The sequence below is a fragment of the Hypanus sabinus genome, chromosome 9 (genome assembly GCF_030144855.1).
Source record: "Hypanus sabinus isolate sHypSab1 chromosome 9, sHypSab1.hap1, whole genome shotgun sequence".
Lineage (NCBI taxonomy): Eukaryota > Metazoa > Chordata > Chondrichthyes > Myliobatiformes > Dasyatidae > Hypanus > Hypanus sabinus.
This window is the reverse complement of record NC_082714.1, coordinates 54,415,617-54,428,984: the sequence shown is the minus strand read 5'-3', so window position 1 is coordinate 54,428,984 and position 13,368 is coordinate 54,415,617.

Here is a 13,368-nt window from a genome sequence, read left to right as displayed (position 1 = left end):
GGATTATGCCCTGTGGTGCAGCATGTCAGAATGGCAGAGGCTGGAATGTGATCCAGCAAGTTCTCAGGGTGACTGACTTAGCCTGACTGGGCTAAGGAGCTTTCCAGTACAGAATAACACAAGAGTGTTGGGGAAGAGGTCTTAGACAGACCAACAGGTGCATGGATCACTCATTTCTCGAACCATCCAAAAGACTGATGCATTAGTGGCCATTTATTCAAATTCCTTCATTTGTTAATGAACTGGAAATTCATCTTCTTCCAAAACAATTCATTAATGAATGAATAAGCTGAACTGCCTTTTAAGGCACAACCTTTAACAGCATTGATATGTTGCAGTTATATAAAACTTTGGTTAGGTTGTAGGTGGAGTACTGTGTGCAATTCTGGTCAGCGCATTATCAGAAGCATGTGGAAGCTCTGGGAAGGGTACAGAAGAGGTTTGGCAGGATGCTGTCTGCAATACAGGATATAAACTGTAAAGAGGATTTGGACTAACTTGGGTTGCTCTCTGGAGAGCTGGATACTGAGAGGAGGCATGCTCATGTTTATAAAATTATGAGAGGCATGCAGGAGATGGGGTAAACAGTCAGCGTCTTTCTTGCAGTGTGGACATTGCCAGTAGACATATGCTTAAGACCATAAGACATAGGAGCAGGAATAGGCCATTTGGCCCATCTGGTCTGCTCCACCATTTCATTATGGCTGAACCATTTCACTCTCAGCCCCAATCTGCTACCTTCTCCCCGTCATCTTTCAGGCCAAGACTAGTCAAGAACCAATCAACCTCTGCCTTAAAAACACCTGAAGACCTGGCCTCCATAACCGCCTTTGGCAACTAATTCCACAGATTCACCACCCTCTAGCTAAAGAAATTCCTCCTCATCTCCGTTCTACATCGGCTTCCCTCTATTCTGAGGCTGTGTCCTCTGGCCATAGACACCCCACCTTATGAAACATCCTCTTCACATCTATTCTATTGAGACTTTGCAACATTTAATAGGTTTCAATGCGATTTCCCCCCTCACCCGATTCTTCTAAACTCCAGTGGGTGAAAGCCTAGAGCCATCAATTGCTCCTCACACAATAATCCTTTCATTCATGTAGTTATTCTCATGGACCTCCACGAAACCGTAATGTCAGCACATCTTTTCATAAATAAGGGGCTTGAAACAGCTCACAATGCTCCAAGCGGGGCCTCACCAGTACCTTGTAAAGCCTGGGCAAGACATTCTTGCCTTTATATTCTAGACCTCTTGAAATGAATGTTAACATCTCACTTGCCTTCTTCATCACTGACTCAACCTGCAAATTAACCTGTAGGGAATCCTGCATAAGGGCTCCAAAGTCATCTTACACCTTGAATTTTTGAATTTTCTGTTTATAAAAGAGCCAATGCTTTTATTTCTTCTACCAAAGTGCATGACCATACGGTTCCTGACACTGTATTCCATCTGTTACTTCTGTGCCCATTCTCCGGATCGAAGTACTTCTGCGGTCTCCCTGCTTCCTCAACACTACCTGCCACTTGACATAGCTTTGTATTGTTTGAAAACCTGGCCACAAAGTTATCAATTCTGTTATCCAAATCATTGAGATACAACGTAAAAAGAAGTGGTTCCAACACCAACCCCTGAAGAACACTGCTAGTCACCAGCAGCCAATGAGAAAAGGCTCTTTTTAATCCCACTCTTTGCCTCCTGCCAATCAGCCAATGCTCTAGCCATGTCAGTATTTTCCCCTTAATACCATGGGCTCTTATCTGGTTAGGCACCCTCATGTGTGGCACCTGGTCAAAAGCCTTCTGAAAATCCAAGTGCACAACATCCAATGACTCTCTTTTGTTTATCCTCCTTGTTATTTCCTCAAAGAATTCAAACATAATTTTCAAGCAAATTTTGACCTATTTTATCAGATGCCTGCAAGTATCCCTAAAACAACATCCTGCAGCATCTTCCCAAACACTGAGGTCAGGCTAACTGGCCTATAATTTCCTTTTTTGTCTCCCTCCCTTCTCGAGGAGTGGGGTGACATTTGAAATATTCCATTCCTCCGGAACCATGCTAGAATCTACTGAACCTTAAGGTGCAAGGAAAGAAGCTTAAGGAAGATATACAGAGCCAAGCTGTGTTTACACAGAGAGTGGCAACTGGATAGTGGTGGGAGGAGATCCAATGGTGCCTTTTAAGAAGCTTTTAGACAGACACATGAACATGAAGGGAATCAAGTGATACAGATCATGTACAAGCGGAAGAGATTTAATTTAATTTAACAAAGAGTTTTGCACAGACATCAGGAGATGCAGGAGCTGTTCCTGTACTATTCAATATTTTATGTTGTATTATTTCACCCTATCAAATAAATTCACCAACACCCTTTGGGAAAGGGGAGGCAGATGTTCTTCTTTACCTCAGCAAGCTGGGAAGAGAGGAATACCAGTTTTTTTTTAACCACCCAAATCCCTGTCAATTCTCCTTGGATTCTGCCACCCTCCACTAACACACAAGAGGCACTTCACAGTAATCAATTAACCTACCACGCTGCACATCTTTGGCTTTTGGCAAGAAGCAAGAGCACTCGGTGAAAACGCATGCTGTCAAAGAGAGAGCATGCAAATTCCCCATAGACCGCACCTGAAACAGAATTGAACCTGGATCACTGAATCCGAATCAGAATCAGATTTATTATATCTGATGTGAGTCGTGAAAATTACTGCTTTGTGGTTGCACTATATTGCAATTCAGAAAATATACTATAAATTACATTAAGAAATATTTGTTTAAAAATTCAACAAGTAGTGCAAGAAGAGCAAAATTAATGAGGTAATGTTTTGGGTTCATGATCTATTCAGAAGTTTGATGGCAGGGGTAAGAAACTGTTCTGGAAACATTGACTGTGTGTCTTTAGGCTCCTGCACCAACTCTCTGATGATAGGAATGAGATAAGGGTATGTCCTGGGTGATATAGGCCCTTAATTATGGATGCTGCATTTTTGATGCATTGCCTTTTGAAGAAATCCTCAATGGTGGGAAAGCTCATGCCCATGACAGCTGAGTTTACAACCCTCTGCAGCTTTTTCCAATCCTGACTAATGAGTTCTCTATGCCAGACAGTGTGGAAATTTGTTAGAGTCTTTGATGACATAACAAATTTCCTCAAACTTCTCATGAAATATAGCCACTGGCATGCCTTCTTCATAATTGCATCAATTTGTCGGGTCTTAGATAGATCTTCAGAGATGTTGAACCTAGGAACTTAAAACTGTTCACCCTTTCCACTGCTGTTCCCTCAATAAGCAACATGTATTCCTTCAAATTCCCCTTCCTCAAGTCCACGATCAATCCTTTAGTCTTACTGACATCAAGTGCAAGGTTACTATTGTGACACCACTCAACCAGCTTATCTATCTCACTCCTATACGCCCCTCTCATCTGAGATTCAGCCAACAGTAGTTGGGGCATTTGCAAATATACACTCAGTGGCATCTTTACAGACTTTATCTCCTTTACCTTTATCATTTTACTTCCTGTTCCTAATAAAGTGGTCACTGAGTGCATGTTTGTGGTCTTCGGTTGCTGTAGTCCATCCATTTCAAGGTCCAACATGTTGTGTGTTCAGAGAGACCCTTCTGCACACCACTTATTTGAGTCACCTTAATGTCAGCTTGAACTAGATTGGTCTCTGAGATCTCTCATTAACTAAGTGATTTCATCCACAGAACTGCCACTCACTGGATTTTCTGGGGGGTTTTCGCACCATTCTCTGTAAACTCTGGAGACTGTTGTACATGAAAATCCCAGGAGATCAGCAGTTTCTGAGATACTCAAACCAGCCCATCTGGCACCAACAATTGTTCCACGGTCACTTTGTTCACATTTCTTCCCCATTCTGCTGTTTGGTCTGAACAACATCTGAACCCCTTGACCATGTCTGTGTGCTGTTATCCATTGAGTCGCTGCCACAAGTCTGGCTGATTAGATATTTGCATGTGTACAAACATACCTAATAAAGTGGCCACTGAGTGCAATGCAGGAATGAATAGAGAGAGAGAGTAATGCAGTTGGCTGAGCACAAATCCTTAAGAGGCGCAGGTGTTGACTGTCAGTATAGAGGAGATGTTAGTTCCAATTCACCAGCTGGAATTGTGAAGCGATGGCTCTACTACACTGCTCTAGTTTTGTGGTGAAATGGGGATGGAACCACTGAAGAGTCTGCAGTGGCCATGAAGACGAAGAGCCGCATCTACTCTTGGATGAATAATTAACAAAAAAAAAGAAGAAATAATTTTGTTGGGGAAGTAAGACCAGTGTGAAGCATGGTTGTGATGGTAAGCCACAGCTCTTCTGGTGGTTCTATAGATAGAGGAGAAATGCTGGAAGAACAGAACAGTTCTGGCAGCATCTATGGAAAGGAATAAACAGTTGATATTTTTGGTAGAGACCCTTCATCAGGACTGAAAAGGAATGAGGAAGATGCCAGAATAATTTGGTGAGGGCAGGGGAAGTGTGCGCACTGATGGGTGATAGATGAAAACAGATGAAGGGGAAGGTAGGTGAGGTGGGGTGATGAAGAGAGATGCTCGAAGGTAATAGGTGGAAAAGATAAAAGGCTGAAGAAGAAGAAACCTGATAGGAGGGGACAGTGGACCATGTGTAACACTTGTGTAGGGCTTGTCTTGTCTCATGTAAGATAGTACCACACTGGATGCTAGAGGGCCATCAGAAGCTCTAGGCATCAGAAATGAGGCAGTGAATAGAAAGCACACACTTCTGGAGGTACGTTTATTTATAAAAATAGCAATGCATACAAAGTCTTCACATGAGCAAGAACAATTCAAATTTCCAGCATTCTGTCTTAGGTTCCCAATCTCAGATATCAAACAAAAACCAAATTCTTTTTTTAGTTAGAATCAATGACATTCATTAGAATAACTTCTATTACTCCAATTTCTCTAACAAATTAGATTTAGTGTTATTCCCGATTTAAATGTTTCAGACTTATACTTACTTTTTTATTTATCCCTAGTTAGGTAGGAAACTAATTGAATTCCTATTTCTAAGTATTATGGTAAACTTCAGTTTCAGATCAGGTCAGAATGTCTACAAATTCAAATTCAACACCTATATACGTAGCTTAACTCCTTTCACGACAAATTCTCCAACATCACGGCTTAGAAAGAATCTCATTTCGTAACTTATCAAAGTCTTTAAAAAATAATCAGTTCTTCCAGAAAATCAAATTCAGATCCTTTGAATGAAAAATAAACTTACATATCCAACCGTATTAAATCCTCTTTGTTATGAAACATCTCATTCTCGCGCTGTTTCTTCAATCTTGGGTGGCTCGCCATCTTGTTTCCTGGTTCGTTGGAGAAATTGGTGGGTCATTCACAGAATGTCAATTCACAATACTCACACAAAAAGCCTAACCAAATCCCTCATTATGATTTAACAGGACTAACTTCCAGTTACACAGTAGAGATCTTGGACACTCGTCTCTGCCGATAATGTCTCGCTATAGCTGCTGCTTGTTATAGCTGTAACTTCAATAAACCTTTTATCGGTATCGCATCTCCCTCAGGGGTTTCACCCTAAAGTTTTCAAGTAAATAGGGTAGGGGATACTCACTACTAATTCCACTTTTAACAGTCTATGTCTTTAGTTTCTAATCGTTTGCTGCGTTTCTCTCACTTGTCCGTGCCTCGTTCTTGCATTGCTTTTTTTTCCCAAGTTAAAAAAAAAATGTTAAGTGTTGTTTTCATCCTTCCACAGTTGAAGTTTACTAATGTTACATCTTTGGATTTCATTAACCTGAGAGAAAAGAAAGGAGGTGGGGCACCAAAAAGAGATGATAGGCAGATGAGGAAAAAAAGCAGAGGTAAGAGGGAACCAAAACAGCAAATGGAAAAAATAAGAGAGTAACTACCAGATGTTAGAGAAATCAATGTTCATGCCTTCAGATCAGAGGCTACCCAGACAGAATATGAGGTGTTGCTCCCCCAACATGCAAGATGGCTTTATCATGTCCATAATAGAGTGACAGTTTGATCTCCATTCCCTCAGCAAGGTAGGGAGAGAGGAATCCCAGTTTTTTTTTCATCTCTCCCTAGATTCTGCCACCACCTACTGACACACAAGGGACAATCCATAGTGATGAATTAACCTACTAAGCCACACATCTTTAGCATTTGGCAAGAAACAAGAGCACCCAGTGGAAACCCACAGAGAGAACATGAAACCTCCACATAGACAGCACCTGAGTGGCCATAGGGATATCCCACCTTTTGGCACTCTTTACTCAAATTTGCTGAACGCTGCTGAGATCAGTCTAAGAATTAATAAGTTTACATCACCCAAGTAACCCTTTATCCTGGGATAGGCATCAGTGGTGGGAGGGACGTCAGTGTGCGAAGGATGTTAAAACACAGTACTGTACAAGCTGATTATTGTTATTCTAGTACAACTCTGTGATGCCCTATCCTCTTCTACTTTCCTCGACACTTGCATTCATCCAAAGTATGCCATTATTTTTCAAGAATAGAGTCCTCTCTGCTTCCCCTTCTACTAACAAAAATACTATTGGAATATTATCCTCCCCTTCTCTCTCCAACTCCAGTACATGACCTCAGACAAGGTGAGTTCAGATACTTTCAGTGAAGTATGGGTTAGGATAATATGGAGGAAGACTGTGCCTGACCTGTGCTATCCCTGGGACAGTATGGAGGGAGATTTTTGATATGTCTAATCTGAGGTATACTGATTTGGGAATACAGAGGGAGCTCTATTCTCTATATAATTGTTGGTGTATATCAAAAGAGCATCTGTTATCATAGGTAGAGTGCAGTGTGGGTAAATGGAACAATATTGGAAAGTCCTAGATGTACAAACTACAAAAACATGATAAGACCAACTGCAAGCTCATTCTGCATTTAATGTTAGAAAAAGACAACAGGTCAGGCAGCATCTACAGTTGGAGAAACAAAGTTAACATATCACATTAAAGTCCCTTTATCAGAGCTTCCAACAAAGGTTCTTACACCAGAAATATTATCTGTATGTTTTTTTATCAAAGATACTGCCTGATATGCTAAGTGCTTTCAGCATTTCTTTTACTAATTTCAAATTTCCAGCATCTGCAGTTTTAGATTTCTATTTTCATCCTATATTTCTATGACATTTACAAAGGCATTTCAGAAGTGCCTGGGCAAACGTGAACATATAGCAAGGGCAGGCAGTTCCTAGACAGATTTCTGGAAGTCTGGTCAAAGGCGTCATTTTTAAGGAGAGAGGAAGAGCAACAAAGATTAGGGATTGTTTTCCAGTGCTTAAGGTCTTGGCAGTGGTGAGTTAATAAAAACCAGGGGTGATCAAAGAGACGAGGATCAGAGGAATGCAGAGATGTCAAATGATTGTACAGTGTTGAAGAAGCTGAGATGGGTGAATCTCTTCTCCTTCAAGTTGTGAAGATGTATCCACAGATCCTGTAATCGCAAGTAGTTCCAAGTCAACGCAGGACCAAAGGCCAAGAGATGGAGGTGGCAGGGTCAAGGTGACACTGCTCAGCTGTTTTATGCTATGTGTTATAACAGCCCCACACCATTAACCTTCTGCCCTGCTCACCTGGCAGTGCCTTGTGAGCAGCACTCCTGTGTATAAAGAAAATAGATTTCCCCTGCTTTACTAAATGGATGATAGCTGAATCTTTACTCTTAGAACACATAGGCTGATCCAGGCACCGGAGCATTTGAGAGACGACCTTGTTGCTTATAGATTCATGTGGACTAACCTGACCATTATGTTCTTTAGTGACACTAAAAGCTGATGAATCCTAACGATTTGATAGTCTACTTCCCTGCAGTTTGAAAGAGATGGTTGAAGACAGAATGAACACCTTGGTTTCAGAACTATAGATTCTGGAATTGTTCCTGTGAATTGGAAATTAGTGGATATGACCCCTATGATTTAAGAAAGACAGGAGGAATGAAAGAGGGATCTACTAGTTTAATGTCAGTAGAGGTGTAAATGCTGGAATATATAATGAAGGATATACTAACAGCACTCATTGCAAAGAGTAGCATATTGACTAGACTACCTGGATAATTGACAGGGTTAGAGCACACAGAGCAGAGGGATAATGTACTGAGTCAGAAAAAAAATGGTAGTAATACAGCAAAAACAAACTTCTGGAGGAAATCTGTGGGTAAAATAGGACCTTAAGACCATAAAACATTGGAGCAGAATTAGTTCATTCTGCTCTGCCATTTCACCATGGCTGATCCATTTCCCTCTCCATCTCATTCTCCTGTCTTCTCCCTGAAACCTCACATTATGAATAATCAAGAACATATTAACCTCTGCCTTAAATACACCCAATGACCTGGCTTCCACAGCCACCTGTGGCAATGCTTTCAATAGATTCACCACCCTCTGGCTAAAGAAATTCTTTCCCATGTCCATCCTAAATGGATGTCCCTCTATTCAGGGGCTGTACCCTCTGGTCCTAGACTCTCTCACATAGGGAACATCCTCTGTCCATTCACTATATCTAGGACTTCCATCATTCGATAGGTTTCAATGAGATCCCCCCTCATTCTTCTAAACTCCAGGGAGTAAAGGCCCAGAGCCATCAATTGTTCCTCATATGATAAGCCATTCATTCCCAGAAATATTCTTGAGAAACTTCTTTGACCCATCTTCAATGTCAGCACATCCTTTCCTAAATCATTATCATTATTGTTATGTGCCATTTTGTATGCAAACATTCTGCAGAAGTGGTTTGTCATCGCCTTCTTCTGGGCTGATAAGCACCAGCTCATCATATGACTATCCACCACATGGTCCCATGACTTCATGTGACCCTGATCGGCAGGATAAGCAGGTGTTACACCTTGCTCAAGCATGACCTGCAGACTAGAGGAGGGAAGGAGTGCCTTACACCTCCTTTGGTAGATATGTATCTTCACTCCATCACTCCCTTAAATAAGGGCCCAAACTGCTCACAGTACTCCAGGTAGGCCTCACCAGTGCCTTATAAAGCCTCAGCATTGCATCCTTGCTTTTATGTTCTAGTTCTCTCAAAATGAATGTTAACAGTGTGATTGCCTTCCTCACCAATGACTCAACCTGTTAATTAACCTTCAGAGAATCCTACACCATGGATTTTTTTGATTTCTCTCCCTATATTTTTATTCCTTCTACCAAAGTGCACAACCAAACACTTCCCAACAATGTATTCCACTTGCTACTTCTTTGCCCATTCTTCTAATCTGCCCAAGTCCTTCTGCAGCCTTCCTGGTTCTTCAACTTCCAACTATCTATGCCTCCAACTATTTTAGTATCGTGCACAAACTTGGCCACAAAGCCATCGATTCCATCATCCAAATCGTTGACATACAATGTAAGAAGAAGCAGTCGCAACAGCTACCCCTGTGAAACACCACTAGTCACTGAAAGCCTGTCAGAAAAGGCCCCCTTTATTCCCATTCTTTGCATCCTGTCAATCAGCCGGTGCTCTATCCATACTAGTAACTTCCCTGTGGTACCATCTTGTTAAGCAGTCTTCTGTGCACCTTCTTGTCAAAGGTCTTCTGAATCCAAGTACACAACCTTCACCAATTTTCCTCTGTCTATCCTTGTTATTTCCTCAAAGAATTCTAACAGAATTTTCAGGCAAGATTTTCCCTTAAGGAAATTATGTTGACTTTGGCCTATTGTATCATATGTCTCCAAGTACCCCAATACCACATCTTTAACATCAACTCCAACATCTACCCAACCACTAAGGTCAGGCTAACTGGCTTATCATTTCCTTTCTTCTGTCTTCCTCTTTTCTTGAAGAGTGGAGTGACATTTGCAATTTTCCAGTCTTCCAGAACCATTCCAGAATCTAGTGATTCTTGAAAGATGATTACTAGTGCCTCCACAATCTCTTCAGCCACCTCTTTCAGAACATTAGGATGTAGGCCATCTGGTCCAGGTGACTTGTGCATTTTCAGAAGTTCCAGTTTGCAAAGCACCTTCTATCTGGCAATTGCAACTGCACTCACTTCTGTCCCTGACACTCTTGAGCTCCCAGCATACTGCTGATGTCTTCCACAGTGAGAACTGATAGAAAAAACTTATTCAGATCGTTTGCCATTTCCTTGTCCCTCATTACTACCTCTCCAGCATCATTTTCCAGTGGTGATGCACCATCAATAACTCTGAGATGTGGGTTAAGGTAGGCTTTTATTGGCTGGAAGAAAGCACAAGCAGCAAGTGACCATCACACAACGTCCTAGAGACTGAGGAAGGGTCTGTGGCTCCAATCACCTTTATACCGGGGTCTGTGGGAAGAACCACAGGAGCAGTCAGCGGGGGGGCGTGTCCAGACAGGTATATGTAGTTCACCACAAGTGGTCCAATATCTTTTCTCGCCTCTCTTTTAGTCTATATATCTGCAAAAAATTTCTGACATTGTTGGCTAGCCTAGCCTCATATTTCATCTTTATTCCCCCCGCCCAACCCCGGCTTCTGTTAGCTTTTAAATGTTTCCCAATCCTCTAACTTCCCATTAAGCTTTGCTCTATTATGCACTCTCATTTCACTTTTATGCTGGCTTTGACTTCCCTTGTCAGCCACGGTTGTGTCATTCTGCCTTTAGAAGACTTCTTCCTCTTTAGGATGTATCAATCCTGCACCTTCCGAACTGTTGCCAGAAACTCCAAATGTCGCTGCTTTGCTGTCATCCCTGCTAGTGTCCCCTTCCAATCAAAATAACATCTGTGCAGGAAAATGGACAGTTGAAGTTTTGGATCGAGACCCTTTTCTGGACTGGAAGAGTCTACTCTGGATAAAGGGTCTCATCATGAAATGTTGACTGTTCATTTTCCTCCACAGATGTTGCTTGATTAAATGAGTTCTGCCAGAAGTTTACTTCATCTCCACATTCCAGCATTTTTTAAAAATATCTTGTGCAGTATCTTTGGGAATAGTGGATATTTTCCAGGTTGGCGGACTGTGGATAGTATGAGGAATCCAGGGGTCAGTGCTTAAGGTCCATTTATTTATGAATGACATTCACTATTTAGCATGGGAACCAAATGTCATCTTCCAAATAATACCAGACTAGATGAGATGAGATGTGGGAAGGAAGTTGCAAAGAGATTTCAAGGAGATACGAACAAGCTGAGTGAATGGACAAGAATGTGGCATCCGCATATTAACATAGAAATTGTGAAGGTATCTGTATTGTGCAGAAAACAGAAAAACAGAGTACTCTTTAAATGGAGAGACATCAGTTAGTGTTGATGTTCAAAGAGTCACTGAAGGCTGGTATACAAGTGCAGCAACAATCACAAATGCAAATCATATGAAGTCAAATCATAATAATATGTCTTTATTATGAGAGGATTTGAATAAGACATAGGGGCAGAATGTGGCCAGTTGGTCCATTGAGCCTACTCTGCTACTCCATTATGGCTGATCTGTTATCTTTGTCGACCTAAGCTTCTACCTTCTCCCTGTAACCTTTGACACACTTACTAATCAGGAACCTACCAATCTCTTGTTAAAAATATCCAATAACTTGGCCAGTACAGCAGTAAAGATCTGATTGATCCTCATTGAGACTGAGCATGGAACATTATGTTAGTTTTGCTCTCAGTACCTATAGTAGATATATCTACTATTGAGGGAGTGCAGTTTATGAGGAGAGACTGAATAGATCAAACTTGTATTCTCCAGTGTTCAAAAGGAAGAAAAATCTCATTAAACACAAGGGATTTTGCAGATGCTGAAAATCCAGAGCAGCTTCCAGAAACTGCTGAGGGAACTCGGCACATCAGGCAGTTTCCATGGTGAGGAACGTCCTGATGAAGGTTCTTGGCCTGAAACACTGAGTGCTCATTTCTTTTTATTGATGCTTCCTGACATACTCAGTTCCTCCAATGTTTTGTGTGTGTTGCTTTCACACACAAAAGCACACATTGAAGCACGTACAATTCCTAGTTTTTGGTAGGTTAGTGCAGGAAGGATGTCCCCCTCTGTTGAGAAGTTTGGAACTAGTTGTCATGGTCACTAACGGTTGTCCATTAGTACTGAGATGAGGAAAAGCTTCATCAGATACAGATGGTGCATCTTTGGAAATCTCATATCTATAGGGCTGTGAGAACTTCTTCATAGATCACCCTCAAAATTCATACATTTCTGGACTTTAAAGGAATTGAGAGCTGGGGCACAGGGAACTGACGTAGAAGATCAGCTGATATTTGATCAGGTTGGAGGCTTGAAGAGTTACATGATTGATACTCCTATCTATTATGGCCACATTGAAGGCATGCAGAGACAAACTGATGTACACCAGCAATAGTAGGCCATCAGGACCAGAATCACTGAAAAATCAGTCCATCGTGCACCTGGGTGGCTGGAGAGGGGTGAGGAGAGTCCCCACTGGAGGGCCTCAGAGGGGCAGGCCGCCAGCACTCACATGTGGTTGTCAGGTGTGTCAGTTGGAGCAGGCTCCTGCTGTAGGGCCTGGCAGATCTGCTTCTCAGGATCTCAGATGATCAGGGTAAATATGGAATGATGGGCTAGGTGTCAATCTCTGTTTCAGCTGGGTTGAACTATTGTGACAGGGTGCCCGCCAAGTTTTCTTGGAGCTGGGGTGGTAGGAGATGGTGATGTTGAATTGCTTGAAGGTAATTTTGTTGAGTCCACCATAGTTGATGCAAGGATGAAGACCTCGATCTTTTTTTTTTGACAAAGAAGAATCCTGAACTGGCTGGGGACTGGGATGTTCAAGTGAAGCTGCGCTGTAGCACTTTGGCGATGCAGTCATTCATTGCTTGTATCTCAGGGAGGAAGAGGGAAAACAGATGATCTTGGGGTGGGAGGGGGTTTGTGGTGCCTGGGAGGAGGTCCATCATGCAGACATCTGGTTTATGAGTTGGCAGGGTACTATAAGGTACCCTCAAATTGTCTCAATGGATCTATAAGGTCAACTGAGCTTTCAGCAGGTGGACTGAGCAGTGAACCAGGTGACCAGGCGTAGTGAGGGTCATGAGTCGAGAGCCGGGGACACCCAGGATGAGAGGAGTGTTGAGTGAGTCAATAGGGAGGAACTGGATGGACTCACAGTGCTCTCTAATGCTCATGTGCACAGGCTATATGCATACTTTGACCATCCCAGACCCCAAGGGATCTCCGTCAATGGCCAGGATGAGCCCCAGCTGCACACACAGAGTCCGGTCCAGAAAGTTGCCAGCGGTTCCATAATCTACCAGAGCCTCCTGTGTGTGTAGAGCCATCAGGATGTGGAGGAGAACAGAGAGAGTGAGTCAGGCTATCATGCTGGAACGAGAGGCCGGGTGGAGCTCGCCAGACAGAAAGCC